Source organism: Arvicanthis niloticus, chromosome 2 (assembly GCF_011762505.2).
Source record: "Arvicanthis niloticus isolate mArvNil1 chromosome 2, mArvNil1.pat.X, whole genome shotgun sequence".
NCBI classification, from domain to species: Eukaryota; Metazoa; Chordata; class Mammalia; order Rodentia; family Muridae; genus Arvicanthis; species Arvicanthis niloticus.
In genome coordinates this window covers 104076541-104094084 of record NC_047659.1, presented here as the reverse complement: position 1 = coordinate 104094084, position 17544 = coordinate 104076541, and positions in this window count along the sequence as shown.

Below are 17544 nucleotides of genomic sequence, written 5' to 3'. Positions count from 1 at the left end.
GTCTTCAGAGAACAAGAGTAAAATTCTTCTTTCTATGTCTTTAGGTGTGCAGCAGCATGTAACAAAAGACATTTTGACATCAACCTTTAAATAAACCATTCTGAAAGTGACCAGAATTGTAGTTGTGAAGTTTGTATGGTATTGTGGGTATCTAGCATTGAATGAATCTTGGTTTCTGTGGCCTTTTGGGTAGAAATGTCACTTCTACATAAGAGTGTTTAAGAACCCAAAACAATCCTGTATGATCTACACATACAGAACTCAGAATAATGCATTATGGGAATTCATAGTTAAATTGCATTTACTGAGAACTTAACTATATCCAAACTATCATGCTAAGTTAACATGTATTAGTTTAACTTTTCAAATAACCCCCAAAAGGTGCTATGACTATCTCCATTATAGAATAGAAAGAAAAAGCACAAAAGACAAGTCCTTTTTAGCAGTAAAATCCGGAAGCAAAAAATAAGCTTGTACATCCTAGAGCTTGCAGATGAACTGAAACAGAAAGACTAACAGCTACTCCAAAGGAGAAGGTACAGAGCCCCCCACCCTCCCAAAAAACTGTGTTTTAAACATTAGGTTAAAAGTCCTCAAGTGTTCCCCCAACAATTAGAAGAGCCAGAATAAAACAGAACAGTTGCTGTGCCAACCCACAGAAGTCAAATATAACCAGCCAGTAAATTAGAGTAAACATTTAGGAATCCCTTGCATGTGGCACACGACTCCACCCACCCTTCTTGGCACAAGCCAAGACGTTGATTATACGAATCCCGCTGGCATTTCATGTCCTCGTGCGAGTCATTCAGAATATCCTCCTGGCTGCTCAATGTGAACATGACCAGACTCATTTGAGTAATTTGGCACATTATGGTGATGACTCAATAGTGCAGACCAGGGCAACAGCTCCAGTCCGTGCTCTCTACCCTCACTTGCTTCTTTTGTTCAATCACCTGATATAGACTGAGAGAGAAAAAGGTATTTGGCAAAGGGACAGGGATAACAGGGCTAAAGGTCACTTTCTCAGGACTGGGATTTCCCAAAGCCCCAAAGAACCAATTGGCTTGCTACATTTAATTGGAATTAATTCATAAATTTTGGGAAATTCATCTGATCTAAACAGTTTTTGGCCATGTGTTTAAATGCTGGAGGGAGGTGGGGGAGAAGACACATAGGTGCTTATATTTGAAGGAGAATTTATGCCCTAAATTTGCTAGACAATCAATTCAACTCATCTCTCCCAGCATTCCGTCTTACTCACGGTCCCCCCCCCCCCATTAATACAATGAGGTTTCACACATTAACCCGATTTGTAGCAGGGGAGTTTCCAATGAACACTCCCTGAGCATTGGTCAGAAATGGAAGCCATAAACACACATATGGTTTTGCTTTTCACTGAATCAGAAACACTCTTGTTGCCAGGCAGCTTCTGACAAGAGAACTACTGGACAGTGGCCGGAGTCCACTGGTGGACACAGAGGAAGCTACTCGGGCACTTCACATCAGCGTCTGCAACCTTGGGAATAGATTCTTAATTTAAAACTTAATATTATAGGTGTCTCTAATTCACCTCACAACTTTCTTTGGAATCTTCTAGAGGACTGTTCATGAACACTATTGCTGAAGGAAATGTAGAAGATAGTCTGGTTGGGGTTCTTTCTTTTATAGGCAAAGAAATTGGGTTAGAAAGACCTTGGCAATTTGCCAGTCTTATGCAACAGATGGCAAAGTCACAGGAAATTTTGGGTTTGATGCCTTTGTTAAGTGCTGGTCCCACTGCTGGGTTAGGCTGTGGGTACTTCAGTACTGAGGCTCACAGAGGTACCCCTTAAAGATACAGCTTTCTTTGTTATTCTTTTGTATGTGTTTAGATGAATTCTTAGTTAGCTTTCTATTTCTATGATAAACAAACAAACACCACCAGGACCAAAAGCAATTTAGGAATAAAAACAAAACTTTATTTCAACTTATTTTTAGTCCTGATCACAATATATCATTGAGAAAAGTCAGGTCAGGAATCTGGAGGCAGGAACTGAAGCAGAAACCACAGAGGAACACTATTTACTGATTTGATCCCTTAAGGCATGCTCAGTCTGTTTTCTTATGCCACCAGGATCACCTACCCAGGGGCAGCACTACTCTCAATGGGCTAGGTCCTCTCACATCCATCATCAATGAAGAAAATACACCTAAAGACTTGCCTTATAGGCAATCTAATGGAGACATTTTCTCAGCTGAGGTTCCTCTTTCCAGAGAACTCTGGCTTGTGTCAAATTGATACAAATACTGGCCAGGATAGGAATAAAGAACCTGTATTTCAAGTTGTGTCCTGAATATCTCAATGTGTATTTTACAGTGGGTCAGCCTACACAGAACATATATCAAAATCATATTTTTTCCATAGGATATGAACAAAAGTTGTGAAATAGTTCTAAGGCAGATAAAGGAGAATCTTGTGGTTTGGGGGTCTTTCTGACTAAATCTCCAAGAAAAGCTTAAAATATTGACTTTCCTGAAAGTATTTTGTTCTCTTCTTCATCAAAATGTTCTTGTGATCAAAACCAGCCACTTTCTGCTTCATCGGCTCAGAGAACTTTAAAAGACATTGGACCTAAGCCCATACTCACTCAAACATGCTTACCCATTAACTGAATGTTGATGTATATTTTATCCCTTGGGTTACTACATCTTAGGTACTATGAAACAAACATGAGCCCGATGATGGGAGACATCTCTCACAGCTCTGGGAAATGCCTATTTACAAATCACAGACACTTTTCTATGACCCACCTTTCCCTACTTTTCTCCTCTCCCTAGGCCCTACAGCATCATCGAGACTGTAGGATGTTCATAATGACCTTGTTTATTCATTGAGATGCCATGGCTCTCCTTTTAAATTGACCTCGGATCCACAAGTGTGAGTAGAAGCAGTAATGGAGACCACCGTCACTCATGACTAAAACGATGAGGCTTTCGGACAACTTTACAAGTGTGAAACCAGCATCCTAATTTTTTTTTAAACAATGTAAGACTTTTACTTACTTACTTATTAATTGTTTTAAATTATTTAAACAGAAGCAGATGGCAAAGATACAACTTCTAAAATTAAGTATTTTACAGTCAGCTCACTAGTGTTGATAAAATAAACTACCTTGAGAGAAACTGTAAGGTAATAATAATGTCTGTGGGACTCTAAACTCTCATTTCTGTCCACAGAGCCTCCTCTGCACTCCATCTCCTGAGCCTCAAAGAGCTTTCTCCAGGAAGGTCCACGTACTTATTAAAACTGAGGGGCTAGAGACTGGCAATGTTCAGCAGGCAGTGACACTTAGACCAGCCTGAGTTACAGAGTCCTAAGGATGATGGAGCTACACAGAACTGTAGGGAAGTAGAGTGTGCAGTAAGTGTTCACAAACACTTAGAGGCATGAGAAAGCCATATGGTGAGCTACTGCATATGATCAAAATATATTTATGAAATTCTCAAAGAATAAATAAGAATATTGAAAATATTGCATATTATGCATGAGCCTCTCTCTCTCTCTCACTCTCTCTCTCTGTTTGTGTGTGTGTGTGTGTATGTCTGTCTCTGTCTGTGTATGTCTGTGTTTAAAGAGTATAAACAGATGTATTCTGTATAAATAGATACTGCAGTTTCAGTGTATTGCCATTGTTTGTCTCTTCAGAAGCACCTGGAAAATCCATGAAGACTTATGGAAGAGCATAGCACACTAGAAGATATATTGATATGGATGATAACTTTAAAATCTTAGCAAGTGTGTCTCTATCCCTGTCTCTGTCTCTCCTTGTGTCTCTTTCTCCCCTTTTTCATTGTTGTGAGAATTCGATCCCAGGTGTGTGGCTGGGAGGAAACCAGGTGACATCTACCCCATACTTCCTCCCAAGTGCCCAGTGACAAACCAAATTAGATTCCACCAAAGTTCACCTTGAGGAATCAATGAATTTATTAGGCTTCCTTACTAGCCCAGCCCTGAAACCACATGTAATTAAGGCAGAAATGCAAACAACTGGTCAGGAGGAGTAGCTGGATACTCATGTGAGCATACAAGCCATCCTCTCCAAACCCATCATTGTCTGAAGGAATGTGAGCATTCCCAAGCCCAACTGGGATGATTTTTTTCCACAGGTGGGCATAGTTGATCTAAAGAAAATGATGGCAGTTTGGCTTAATGTATAGTTGCATAACACACACACACACACACACACACACACACACACATGCAAACATGCCTATGTGCACAAACACAATTTGGTTGGCAGCATCATGCCTCCTTTGCATATTTCATCATTAATCCCCCAAGAAAACAATGCTATCTTTGTTATCTTTCCCCCCTTGTATAAACATACTGTGGTAAGAAAACTAGGAGGTTTAACATTAACACAACACAATTCTTGAAACTCGTTCAAAATCAAATTTTGCCAATTATCAAAATGTCTTCTATATGTCCTTCTTTTTTTTCTCAGATCCTAATACCAGTCCACAATTTGTGGTCATTTCTTTTCATATCCCTTTATCTGAAATTTTTTATTTTGTCTTTGTCTTTCATAACACTGACACTGAAGTTTCATAACACTGGATTTGGAGGTGGATATTATCTCAGACATGTACATCCTTAATGGAATCTCAGTGCCTTGGTGTATATCAAATCCAAGCTATCAATATGAGTATGCTATTCATGAGTGCACTATTATTACAAGAATGCATGGCTCATGTTAGCAGAAGTACATTAGTAACATACTATGTAAAGAGAAGGAAGAATAATTTGCCATTTTAGAAACAATGCAGTCAGATACTATATCCTTTATATTCCTTCCTCAACAACTTGAGGATGACCAGAAATTATTTACATCCTCTATTAAAGAGAATGTTATTGGGATTTATGTAAATAATAAAGAAGAAACTATTTTCTACTACTTCAAACTCTAGGGTCAAAACATTACTAAATGGGTTTTACAGCCTAGTGGAGATATCTGCAAAAGTGCAGAACACTGACAACAACCTACTTTAGTGGCAAAATAAAAAACAAAAACAAAAAACAAAACTGCTGACAGGAGCCAAGAAGCCAGGGTCCCAGTCGCTGTCTGAAATTATCTATGGCAAGATGCCAAACTCTCTGGAGTACATTCTCATTATCTATAAAATTAGGGGTTTGTACTACACTCTCCTTGATGCCTCGTCCAGCTCAGTGACTCTATGAAAGGTTCAGATCTACAGCATTTGGAAGTTGAGCCAATCAATGCCAGCCTGGGCAACAGTTCAAAAAGTGGTCCATCATGTATACTGCAATTATGGGACATTCCATGGACAAGCTCAAGTAGGAGGGAGATTCATGAAGAATAGGAATTTGGTAAGTTGAAAGAAAGAGGAGTCTATTAAATGGATAGCAGTGTGCATAAACCAGAGGACCCTGAATACTAGTAGTCTCCCACCAACGTTCATCTAGATAGTTAGCCTCTTTTGCTATCTAGTTGCCATGGAGATGCACTGATGCCAGTGGTGGTGACAAATATGCACACACAGAAAAAACAGTGAATTCAAATTAACTGATAATTTAAAGTGGCCCCATAAAAAGTACTTTTACACTGTTTTGCATTCATGTGCATAAATGAAACTATATACTCACCCCATTTCATTGCTATTTTTCTTTTTACAATTTATTTTTCTGTTTCTATGAATGTATATATATGTATATGCCAAGGCCCCCCTGTGAAGCTCAGAAGACAACGCTTATCATCAGTTCTTTTCCACAATGTGGGGTTCTTGGATCAAAATCAGGTCACCAGGCTTGGCAGCGATCGCTGTTAGCTGCTGAGTCATCTTGAGAGTCCCTTTTTATTACTTTTTTGATTACTGGACTAGATAGCAGTACAGACAACTCCAGTTCCTGCATTTTCCACGTCGGAGGCTGCTGTTTGGCTTTTTCTGATCCTTACTCCTTGAGATCCAACTGATCTGCAGTAGTTGCTGAGAAACTATTAGCCTCCAACTTTACCCATGGTACAATTGGGCCCGCAAAGACATTATTGACTTGCCTAATAGAACTGTTTCTAGGACTTAGACCTGTGCGGTCTGTGTTCTCCACATTCATATAGACATGTTTGTTGATCCTTCAAGTGATGCCTTCCTTTGCAAAGACCATGTTGGGCTTGAAATCTGGGGTGAAATCTGAAGAATCCTCCCACAGTAGATCAGTGCATCATCAGGTAGAGCACCAGTGTCAGTTTCAGTAAGATACTCTAGAAAAGCAACAGGCACAGAGCATGGTTGATTTCAAGCATCATGGGTGAAACAACACTGAAAGCCACTTACAATTACAATTGAAAAAGTAAAAGTAAAATTGCTAGTAACTTAAAGTGATTTCACACATCTCTGGGATCTTATATGATGTTAACACTTTAAAGGTTATTTTAATGTTTTGAAAATAAGAAATCAGTGTTGTTTTACACACCAAGAGACTATGAACAAAGTTTACATATGGGTTATAGAAAACATAAAGAGTAAAGTTACTCAAAGGATGGGGGGCGAACTTTACATCCTTCCTTGGGTTGTTTCTGAGATGGCTGTTCTTTAGCAGTGGCAGTGGTTATTCACGTGTGTGTAAGAAGGATGTGCATGTGTGTTGCTATTTTGAAAGAGTTTCACGTTCCTGTGTTTTAAAGCACCTGTAGACTTAGTGGAAGAAGAACAGTTGTCAGTTATGGTGGTAGCTGTTAGGTTTATTCTCACCTAGTAACATATTCTTTTATATTTCTTCCCTTCTTCCCTTTCTGCCCCCTTCCTCCTCCTTCCTTCCTTCCTTCCTTCCTTCCTTCCTTCCTTCCTTCCTTCCTTCCTTCCTATTTTTTTACCTGCCTGACTGCCTGTGCTGGCTAGTTTTATGTCAACTTGACATAAGCTAGAGCTACCTGAAAGGAGGAAACCTCAGTTGAAAAAAAATACCTCCATAAGATCTGGCCATAGAACATTTTCTTAATTAGTGATTGATGTGGGAGGGTCCAGCCCATCGTGAGTAATGTCACCCCTGGGCTGGTGGTCCTAAGCTGTATAGGAAAGCAGGCTGAGCAAGCCATGAGAAGCAAGCTGATAAGCTGCACCCTTCCATGTCTTCTGCATCACCTCCTGCCTCCAGGTTCCTGCTCTGTTTGAGTTCCTGTCCTCCTTCTTTAGATGATCAACAGCTACATTGAAATGCAAGCCAAATAAACCCTTTCCTTCTCCACTTGCTATTTGGTCATGGTATTTCCTCATAGCAATAAGAACATACACCAAACTAAGAACTTGCCATCTATTCTTCTACCACATCCCTTATCTCTTCTCTCTTTCTCTTGCCCCATTTCCCTTCCCTCCTTCCCTCTGTCTCTCTGTACCTCCTTCATGTTACATTATGTAAGTTAATAAATTGTATTCGGTGAAAAATAAAAATGTACCAACACACAAAAGTAAGAAGCCCATTTAGTTTTAAGAAGCATCAAACCAAGTCCTACAAAAATAATAGAATTCAAAACCCTCATTTCCAGATAGATGGAAAAGACTCAATGCATCTTATATAATTTCTACTGTATTTAAAATATAGTAATCTTATATATTTAGTGAAGCCCAAATAAGAAAACATGCACATTGCCTTTTATTAAAAGTTAAATTATATTTGTTAGAACAGAATTCATTAAATATATATTTCAAATTAAATTTATACAGTGTTATTTCCCCTTGGTTTTGATGGTAAAAAATCTGTTCAATTTCATGGTTCCCATAACAGTTTACCACCCACAAACATAGTAGCTTTATATGACAGAGATTTATGACAGGTCTGCTGAGCACAAGCCCTGTATAAGCTTCCAAGGGATAAGGGCAGGATGTGGGTAGCAGTGGTTCCTTTCTGAGCTTAGAGGGAAGAGTGTTTCCTCCCCTCTCCTTACAGATGAAGACACTAGGGCACAGAATGGCAGAATATGCAGCCTGGGACAGACAACTCAGCTCATTCCTACTCAGTTTCATGATTTGGAACCCACAATACCCTTCTTCTCCATCACAAGCCATATAATTCAAATTATAATATGATAATATATAATAAATAATATAATAAAAATCAAACACATATTACACTAACATTGTATGTAGTGGCACATGTCTATAACCCTGGTACTTGAGAAGGCTAATATGGGTAGACTGATCAAAACTTGAGACCAGCAGGAGCCAATTAGTGAGACCCTAAACAGGCAAAACACACTATGAATTATTTCTCTAAATAAATGCTACTTTAAAGAAACAGAATATAAAATACAGCACTCATAAAGTTCTGTAATACTTACTGGCATTAATAAATTATTCTATCTATATAATCTCTAATCCTCAGTCAAAACAAGAGGATTTATTTACAAAATTAGAACACTCTAATATAAAATATTTTTGTCCTTCAACAGACAAATGAACAGTTATATATAGATATACATTTCTGGTTTTATTTGTTTGTATGCTTGTATGTTTTGCTGGGTATAGAACTTTGGGCCTCCTGCATGCTAGGGTAAATCCCTAGCCCTGAGTGATTTGTTTCTTTCAAGTAGGTAAGAATTTTCACAACAGTTCTGTTTTCACAATGAATTGGGGTTTGATATTTTTACCCAAAGCATAATGACATCAAACACTAATGGCTGAATGATTGTGTGTTTAGAATTTATGGGTAACAATTCATGAGTAAAGTTCTATTTGTACACTCAATTGTATAAAAAACTATTACAAGGATATTAACAGGTAAAAATTACAACAAACCACCATATTAAGGTGGTTTAAAATCACTGTTTTTCTACCTGTTATTAAATAGTAAAAAACCTCAACACTTTGGCTAACTACACACACACACACATACACACACACACACACACACACACACACACACTCCCCTGATAGATGTATCACTGGGCAATCCCATCGTTGTTTAAACATCACAGCATGTACTACACAAATCCAGTTGGTATAGCCTATAATACTTCTGGACTAAATGACATCTATTGCTCCTCGGCTATAAACCTCTATAGGATGTTATTTTATCACATACTATCAGAAATATCATGATAAATATGTGTGCATTGAAAATATATATGATACAGTAAAATACTAAGCTTTAGCGAGTCTTCAGGACCACTGTACTCTGAGGCCCCTGTATCATGTATAAACCATTGCTGAGCAGGACTCCAACCGATAATGGTTGTCATGTCTATGCTTTGTGAATCAACAGTGGCTATATCCCTCAAGCTCTCTGTAATCAATTTCTAAATCATCCCTTAGCTACTATGTGTTAGGTATTTCTCTCAACCCCAAACTACTCTGTAGGCATACATTTTTTGCCATGTACTTTTAATAAGGGTTCACCTTCTCCTGTCTGAAGAGTCTACCAGCAGGAGAAGTGGAAAAGAAAAGTTATTGGGATATGGAGGAAGTAGACCTGTTCAGCAAATAATTTGTTGAGGACAAGCTCGATTGTCTTTGGCAGCAGTCCTGTAGCAAACACCAAATACAACTCAGCAGCTGAAGATCAGTTAGTTCTCCAGGCAGGCAGACCTCAGGCATGAGCCAGCAGCTACAATCCAGTCCTTTCAGCAAGTAGACACCATGTAGCTGTAGTTTCTTCAATCCCGAAGAAACCACCAAGGTCACCATTGAGGCCTTGAAAGTAGCAAGCTGCCTCAGGAACCTCAGGAGCAGTTCTTGGGCGAATTTCTCTCAATGTCAGCATTACCACAAGTTGAGCTCAACAACCCAGTGATGGTTTGTGTATGCTCAGCCCAGAGAGTGGCATTATTAGAAGGTGTGGCCCTGTTGGAGTAGATGTGTCTCTGTGGGTGTGGGCTTTAAGACCCTCATCCTAGCTACCTGGAAGCCAGTATTCTGCTAGCAGCCTTCAGATGAAGATGTAGAACTCTCAGCTCCTCCTGCACTATGCCTGCCTGGATACTGCCATGTTCTTGTCCTGATAATAATGGACTGAACCTCTGAACCTGTAAGCCAGCCCCAGTTAAATGTTGTCCTTATAAGAGTTGCCTTTTTCATGGTGTCTATTCACAGCAATAAAACACTAAAACAGAAGTTGGTACCAAGATTGGGGTATTGCTGTGATAGGACCGACTATGCTTTTTTTTTTTTTTTTTTTTTTTTTTTTTTTTTTTTTTTTTTTTTTTTGAAGAATGTGGATTTGGACAGCATTGGAATGCTTTAAGTGGAGCTTAATGGGCTATCCTAGTAGAAATGTGGAAGACTGAGAGTTGTTGTTGAGAGTAATTTGAACTGTGAAGACCTGGCCCAAGAGGTTTCAGAGGAGAATAATTTTAGTATGTGGCCTAGAGACCATTTTGTTTTGTTTTGGTTTTTGATATTCTGTTGAAAAATGTGGCAGCTTTCTGCCCTTGTCTGAAGAGTCTACCTGAGGTTAAGATAAAGAGATTTATATTAATTGCATTGTCAAAGGAAATCTCAAAAAAGCCCAACAAAGACTTCGTTTCAGTCTCATGAAGACTGTTATAAAGAAGCATAGCAAGCTGAGAAAGGAAAAATATAAACTATACAGTTCAAGTATTAAAGGGGTACCAGGAAGTAGAATGGAACTAAATCCTATGTTCTTGGGGATAATAGATTAAGAGAGTGGGGCTTTGGAACAAGATCCCACTCAGCTAAGTTTAGGTCCAAGCATGGTGGTACACACCTTTAATCTGAAGAGACAAAGCCAAGCAGATCTCTGATTTTAAGGCCAGCCTGGTATAGAGCAAGTTCCAAGTAGAGAAAAACTTAAATCCAGGCATAGCAGACCACACCTTTAATCCCAGAATTTAGGAGACGGGCATGCAGATCTCTGAGTTCAAAGTTAGTCTACAGAGTAAGTTCCAGAATAACCAGGTTTAGGGAGAGAATAAATTCACTGAAAACAAGGGGGACATGTTCCAGCCCCAGCAAGCATCAGAACTCAGCAACTTCACCAATTTGGCTCTGACTTTTAGAGTCAAGAGCAGAAGGGACTGCAGGAATAATTGATTCTGGTTATCTTAGCTGGAACTAAGAAAGTAGTGGTGATTAAGAAGAGGCCACTGTCATTGAGGTTCAATCTTCTGAGGAGTGTTATCTGAGAGCACAAAGAAGCTTTGTTCCAGAGATAGCAAAGGTTGTACCTCATGCTGCAGCTGTACTTGGTAATGTGTAAGAGTCACCCAGGTGGTACTGGTTTTGAAGGCATGAAGGGGTCGTGAAGAGCTTCTGAGGCTTGGCACTGTGAGAAACCATGGAAGGCCATTGGTGAAGATGCAGCCTCAGTTGTAGTTGACGGGCCATGACTGAAGGGGTCATGCAAAGAAGATGAGGCTTGGCTCCATGAAGAAAGGCTATGAGAGGCTATTGGTGAAGCCTAATTGCAGTGGAAGACCCCAGAGTATTGGAGATGCCAGTACCATGGGATGGTCACCAAGAAAAGCAGCGGCAGTAGAATGGATCAACCTAAGCTTAGACTGCTACCGAGGGCAGAGCTAGAGAAGTGATGCCAGATCTTTGGAGGAGCCCAGAGGATCATGTGTGGATCCCAGACATTGAAACAAGAAGCTGTAGCACTGAAGTTGCCTTGGAAATGGCCAAGATTTGGAGATGCCAGAGCCCCGGGCTATCTGCTGAGGAAGGCTGCCAACAGGGAGTCGAACCAGCCCAGGAGAATTAAGTTTGTTGCAGTCAACAAAGAAGAAAAAGGAGTTGGAGATCTAAAGACTGCTCTGGAATCAGACATGGAGATGCAGAGTTTGAAGTTTGCCCAGCTAGTTTCCTGTCTTGCTTTGGGGATTACAGTTAAGCAACTGGATGAATCTCTGAAGAGACTTTGGACTTATAACATTGTTGAGACTGTTATAGACTATGGGGACTTTGGAAGTTGGACTAAATGTACTTTTTATTATGCTATGGCTAGGTATGGCCCTCATAGACTCATGTGTTTGAACAAGCCTATGGGGGCCAGGGAGTGTAATGTGATGGTTTGTATATGCTCAGCCCAGGGAGTGGCATTATTAGATGATGTGGCTCTGCTGGAGTAGGTGTGGCCTTATTGGAACAGGTGTAGCACTGTGGGCGTGGGCTTTAAGACCCTCATCCTAGCTACCTGGAAGCCAGTATTCTGCTAGCAGCCTTCAGATGAAGATGTAGAACTCTCAGCTCCTCCTGCACTATGCCTGCCTGCATGCTGCCATGTTCTCACCTTGATGATAATGGACTGAACCTCTGAACCTGTAAGCCAGCCCCAGTTAAATGTTGTCCTTACAAGAGTTGCCTTTTTCATAATGTCTGTTCACAGCAGTAAAACACTAAGACAAATGCTATGTAAGGCGGACCAATACATGTGTGTCTTTAGGGAAGAATTGTGAGTCAGAGCAAACCAAACCAATGCTCAGTGCTTGTCTTCCACTCTGTGGGATCATATTTATACTACTTCAGATCCTTTCACATGTTTGCTATATCAAAGCATCCTGTCCTGTTGCCTGTGTCTGCTTTAGGAAAACTCTTTCATGTGTTTGCTTTAGCAATGCATTCTTTTACCTGCGTGCCCCAGCAAAACTTCATGTGACAAAAATAACTTTTCAAAGAAACTAGAAGTTTCCACTTCACTCCTCTTGTCACTCACTGACTGCACACTATGACCTTTTGCTGCCTCATGCTCAATGCTTAAGACAGATAAGAAGACTTGATCTTTATTCTCTAGCAAGTAACAAAGAAGGAACAAAGCTGAAGGACAAACAAGAACAGTGATACAGGACACAAAAGAAGATGCTGTGAATATTTGCCAGGCAGAGGGAAAAAAGGCTTGGAGCAATGTTTTCCAGGATGAGCGTTGTCAAATGCCTCTTCGAGGATGTACCAAGAAGTCAGCATGCTTTCAGACTTGGAGAAGTCAGCAGAGGGCAGATGATGAAACTCCTTTATCTAGGTGAGCAAATCTGAACTTGATCTTACGGGCCATTAGGCACCATGAAAGGTTTGTAAATTTGAATGTGACGCCACCCACCCACACCTGAACAGCTTCAGACACCCTAGAAAATTTCTTCATACTCTCATTGCATTCTCCCCATTTCTTCAGAGTCCTGCCAGCATGGTTACGGAAAGGGGGTCTGATTCTGGTACCAGGGATCCTAAAATTCCTCACTTCACACCAGGCAGACACAACCCAAAAATTCAAGTCCTCTAAACTAGGCTCCTGTTTCCTCCTTGAGGGGATGTGGGAATTGATTCTACTTCTTCCAGTTTAAGACAAGTTGGGTCAGCAGACCCAGTGTTCCATTTACTTTGACTCCTTACGTGCACGGGTTTTCCTAAATGAGAATTTTTTGGGGGGGGGAGGGGCGGAGGGAAAGAATTGGGTACTTTTGCAAAACAAAAGTGTTGCTGACCGAGTCAGCAGTCAGGTGGGGTGCCCACCAAGGGACTGGCTTCTAGCTCATTCCACCATTAAGTCTTCAGTGTGTGTCTTCTATCAAGAGCCTGAAAGCTGCATGTGGATAGACACTGAGGTCATGCTTGAAATTATTAAACAGCAGACTTGGTAGGTCTTAGAAAATGTGCCCAGAGCCACCTACAACTTGCTATGACCAACTTGCCTTCCTGCCCCTTCTCACAACAGAAGCCAGTTGTCCTGTTACAACTTCTGGGCTCTAGGTCCAAGGCAAAAAAGGAGACTGGTATTAACTTCATGCCCAGGGCTGAAGGATCATGTGACTTGGGAATCCTTTCGATACAGATGGTGGTTATTTTTATCTGTAATCCAAAAGTTCAAGAAAACTGGATAAACATGCTTGACTAGAAAAGACATGCTTCTTGGCACTACCAAGTATTTCTTTCCTCCTTTCATGACCACCCGGACTGCAAAACTAACACAAGCTTTGTAGGGAGAGCTGTTGAGCCCAGGCCTCCAACAGGGAAAAGTGCTACTGGGAAACAAAATTGAATACTGCCATCTGCTGGGAGGAACTGGCACACAGCAGAAGATGCTCCTTTGACAGGGCAGAAAGAGATGAAATTGGAAGAAGCGAAAGTCATGGAGATTTCTGAGCTGCTAAGAAAACACTGAAGTGAAGCTTGGGGTGGTGTAGTGGAAGCAAAGGGTATTGTGGGTAAAAATAAATCCTCCTTAACCTGCTCTGTTTCTATTCTGCATTTCAAGGCAAGAAGCAGATATCCAGGAGACATCAGTGTGCTTGCTCTATAACACCAGCTGTACCATTTGCCCAATTCTTGTTGAATTGTTTTATATTTCATTTCTGCATAAAGGCCAAATGCAGAGGCCTCTGAAACCATATTGCTTAGTTACTTGGGAGCCTGTGCATCGGCTGATCTATAGGATGTATTTACTCACATTCCAATTTGCCTCAGAGGTATTGAAGGGATAAATGAGAATATGGACCCTGGTGGCAGAATTACAAGCGGATGAGTCACATGGAGAAAGGATGGCACTCAGGAAGCAGGAGTTGGGAGAAGAACAAGGCAAGCCGTGAAGAACTGAGCATGCAAAACTCTCTTCAACAGTGCTCACTGAAAGAACAGACCATCTCCACAGATTTTTGTTCTTTGATGAGTACTAGTGACTTGGACTAATGCCAGAATGGCTGCACTATCACCAAATGAAGGAAGCCAGAAAGCCCCATTGAATGAATCTTTGATACATGGGTAGCTTCTGACTTTTTCTTCTGCCAACACATTACCAAACCAGCTAGTTACTCTCATCTCCGTGCTATGGCCTGTACCATGGCACCACTCTCTTACTCAGCTTCCCTGGGTTTAATTGGGGTATACCTAGCAATCAGTGAGACCTGTCCTAATACCATGGCAGCTCCAGGCTCCTTTCCCCCATCTCATTAACCAGGGAAAGAAAGCTATGGAAAATAAGCATTCTGCCCCCCCTCCCCCCACACACACACATTCTGGTACCACCTCAGATAAACATCCTGTCATATGCCCTGATACCATCTCAAACCCTGTCCTTTGTCTGCTGTTTGCTCACTTCCTGATACATTAACCTTCCACTTCTTCTATTTCTAACTAGACCAGCCCTCACAGTAGAACCTTCACATTGGCTATTCCTGTCTGGATGGTTCTTCAACTAGATGATCACGTGGACACACAGTTCATCCTCTAGTCTTCCCTGAAATGCCAGCTTCATGTTAAGACTATCCACATTTATACTTACAAACTTAAGAGCTCTGTCACATTTATACATTTTTATGGCACATGTCCCTTTAAACATAGTCTACAATTGCTGTTTATTCTCACGGGGATTCTGTTCCACACTCCAGAGCTAAATGAGGAAACCTGAATGGAGGCCTGTGAGAGAATGAGTGGCCTTCTCATCCTCTGAAGATGACTCAGACTTTTAGTACATGGGTCCTTTCTCCCTTAAGATCCTGTTTGTTGGTCAGAGAATGGTTGGGAGGGAGAAGTAAAGGACCTAACATTCCAGCTTGGCCCCAAGTGTGGAAGGCACAGATTTATAAAGTTGATAATAGTTGCATATATCTGTGATGGTCAGTGTGGATCCTGACACGTCTGCACAGCATTCAAAGATCACACCAGAGAGATTATACCCACTGCCACAAACCTTTATCAGTTCTTCATATTGTGAGATACCAAGATTCTTCAATGGCTGTTTTTAGACACATCATGGTTTGTAACTAACTATAACTGCCCTCCTTTGCCATACTGTTTGATTTGGTCCAGCACAAATATCTTTGGTAGGAAGAAGGAAGATGGCAGGAGCCAGGAAACCCTTTAATTATTTGGTCCAATGGCCTCTACTATTGGTCCACTCTTCACACTTGATTCTGTCCTTTCTCCAACAAAGAATCTTCAGAGCCATGCAGAGTCCAATGCTCCACTGAGACTTCACCTCTACCATCTCTAATGTCAGGCTCCCATGCCCAAGTGTTCATGCAAGCATCTATTTCCCAGTTTTGTCTCTTTTAAGGATAACTGCTGTGCATATGTCCAGACCTAAGTGATTGCTTAGGAGGTCTTGAGAGGAGACACAGAGATAGACAGACAGAAGCAGAAAAAAAAGGGGGCTCACGGAGACAAAGCCCATATGTAGGACAAGTAAGGGACAAAGGTATAAGTCATAAGTTGGGAAGTTCCATCTTATTCCTACCCTGTGCCTAAGTGTGAGGGGCAGTTCTGTCACAATCCCCTTAAAAAAACTAAAGAGAGGTTATGCCCAATGATTATACTGAAAGGATGTTGCAGAAAGAAAATCTTACAGCTTGGCACGTGTTGGGTGCCCTACCCCATGTGGTATCTTGGCTGCTCTTCAGGTCCAGTAATTACAGGTCTGGCCAAGGGATAGGTTGGGGTGGAACTGAGGTAAAGTGGGTGAGGCTCTTTGGGAAAAGGTGGTTAGGTGTCCGAGGCTGCAAAACCCAGGCGCTGGCCAAACACAAGGAACAATGTTTGGCAGAGAGTAAGGGGCGGGGTCCTTCCTGGCTGGCAGGCCTGCCCAGGTGTTAGGTCTGCTGTGGACATGTGGGCATAGGTCCCCAGACTTTCCCCATGATGAGCCATTCCCTGGCTCTCTTCAAGTAAGGCTGAGGTAAGAACACATCTGGGGATGCAGCTGGCCCTTAGGGAGATGACCTCATCCCAGCCTCCTTATTACACGAATTCAAAGTGGCTTTGGGAATCGAAGTCTTTTGCTCAGGAGCTATTTTAAAAACAGAATGATGCTTAGATGCAAGTGTAGAGGACTGCAACCCATACCACCACAGGCTAAGACTGCCTACTCAGGCTTGGCTTTGCTCTAAGAGAACACAGCTGGACAACATGCCTTTGAGGTATCGTTCAAGGGAGAAACATCAAAATGTTCTCCTGGCCTTTTTCACCCTGCACTTTACCATGTATATGGGTGCCTCTGTACATTTTCCAAACTTGGAAGAGTAGTACCGCAGAGAGCCACTAGGTTGCTGCTGAAAGCCATCCTGATGGATACTGAGATGGGAAGAGATGAAGTGTGATTTGAAGTATCTTTGTGAGATCCAGCTAGGTACAATTGTTTCATTCTCTTCTCAGCTACCACCACTTCTGCGTGTGTGAAGATGCTACACGGAGACAGAAGCTCTAGAAAATTAGCACATTGGAAATTCTCTTTGGAGAAGATTATTTGTAGACTTAGAATAAAACCGTGCATCTACTGAAGTGTCCTGCTGTCTTCATTTCACACATAACCAAGGTCCCAAAAGTGGAAGTGTTGACTCTATACACCAAGCAGAGTCTCTGGTAAAAAGAAGCCACCAAACTATGTGGTCCTGGTGTGGGAGAGACAGACTTTAGAGGAGAGAAGGAAGAATGGCAAACTTCTCAGATGAGATGAGTAGTGACAGGAAACTCAACTACTGGAGAATAAGGTTTATAGATCAGTGTCTTAGAGGTTGCATGCTTACATGGCACAGGGTGTGGTAGAAGCCAAAAAAGACTACAGGCCAGCTCAGATTTTGGCAACAGCCCTCTTGACAGAACCAGCTCTGATGC